This window comes from Rhea americana, unplaced genomic scaffold, assembly GCF_003343005.1.
Source record: "Rhea americana isolate MKP2758 unplaced genomic scaffold, rheAme1 scaffold_249, whole genome shotgun sequence".
NCBI classification, from domain to species: Eukaryota; Metazoa; Chordata; class Aves; order Rheiformes; family Rheidae; genus Rhea; species Rhea americana.
In genome coordinates this window covers 1222338-1223715 of record NW_028186367.1, presented here as the reverse complement: position 1 = coordinate 1223715, position 1378 = coordinate 1222338, and the positions used below count along the sequence as shown (strand labels likewise).

At 70.7% G+C, this 1378-nt stretch overlaps 1 protein-coding gene across 5 annotated transcripts in view; it reads right to left on the bottom strand.

Moving 5' to 3' along the window:
- NDEL1 (nudE neurodevelopment protein 1 like 1) overlaps positions 1–133 on the bottom strand; it is a 32158-nt gene extending 32025 nt beyond the window's left edge. For all 5 annotated transcript variants that reach the window (XM_085306859.1, XM_085306860.1, XM_085306862.1 and 2 more), the window contains exon 1: positions 53–133. The gene's annotated coding sequence lies outside the window, so the exon portion shown is untranslated. The remainder of the gene's footprint in view (positions 1–52) is intronic.
- Positions 134–1378: the final 1245 nt, after the last annotated feature.

The window sequence follows — 1378 nt, the reverse complement described above, 5'->3', positions numbered from 1 at the left end:
CGAGCCGCCGCCGCCGCCCCGCGCCGCCGCCGCCGCCGCGGCCCTCACTCACCCGAGCGCATCGCCTGTCACAGCCGCAGCATCCCCGCCGGCTCCCAAACCTGCCTCATCCGGGCACTGCGCGGGGCGGGGCGGCCGCTGTGACGCCACAGAGGGGGCGCGGCCCCGCGCCGCAGAACGGGGACGCGGAGGGGGGCGGGGACGCCTCAGGCCACGCCTATTGAGGGCGGGGCCGGGGCTGGCACCCACGTGGGGCGGCGCCGCCGGGACGCCTGGGTCCCTCCGCGGTGGCCGGCGGCGGGGCGGAGGGACCGAGCCTGGCAGGGCCTTGCGCCCCCCCCCCCGCCCCCTCGTGTCCCCAGAACTGAACTTGGCCCCGGCGGCTCCAGCACTGCCCCGTTGGTGGGTTCATGCCAGAGGGAAGGTGGCCAAAAGCCGGAGCCCATCCCCGTGGCCTCAGGGCGGGAGGGGGGGACGTTGGCCACCAAAGTGGGATGAAGGCTGATGTCAGGCTCCGGGGGAGCGTGTCCCCTCTGCCTGCCGCTTCGGGCAGGCGGTCCGGCAGTGCCGCGCTGCTGAGCGCTGGTTGCGTGGGAGGCAGCGACGCGCACCCGGGCGGCCGTCGTGTTTTSAGGCGGGGAAATCCTGGCAGGGAGGAAGAAATCCACGGAGCCCGTCAGCGGGGCTGGTAGCGGCTAAGACGCAAGAGGAGGGTCGCTGCAGGGCTGCAAAGGGCAATGGCGTGGGGTCAGCCCCGGGGGGGGGGGATGGTCTCCCCTCCGGTCCTGACGTCTCTCTGGACTCGCAGAAAGGCACAGAAAAAAGAGCTGCTGCCGGGGAGAACGGAGCTGAGCAGCTCCGCTGCGAGCCGCCGGCTCGGCGGCGCTACCAAAGCCGAAGCGGAGGACGGGAAGCATTGCTGGAGCCAGGATGCGGCGGTGACGTCCTTTGCGTCGGTCTCGCCGGTGCTGTCGCAGCCCCGTCACGGGTGCGAGTAGGCAAGGACCCAGCGGGGTGGCGCGGCTGGGCTGCCGCGCGGGGTGCGGTCCCTGGTGCCCCACGTCACGGGCTCGGGCTGGGGACACACGGGCGCCGTCGAGCCGGATATGCTCTAGGGAAGTGTCTTTYTTCGCTGGAAACCACCCGTCTGTCCAAATCGGGAGCGTGTTCCTCCCAACRAAGCCTTCCCTGGGGAGGCGTCTCCCTGCCGGCGCAAGCAGCCGCTCTGGATGAAGCATCTCCATGGACCAGGATAATCGCTATTCCTGGGGGGCATCCCTCATCCTGGACAGGCATAAACCCCGGTCCAAATAGAGCTCCACGTGAGCACGTTCCTGCCCTACTCTCGTGCCCTAGTTGATTCAGCATGGATGGTGGC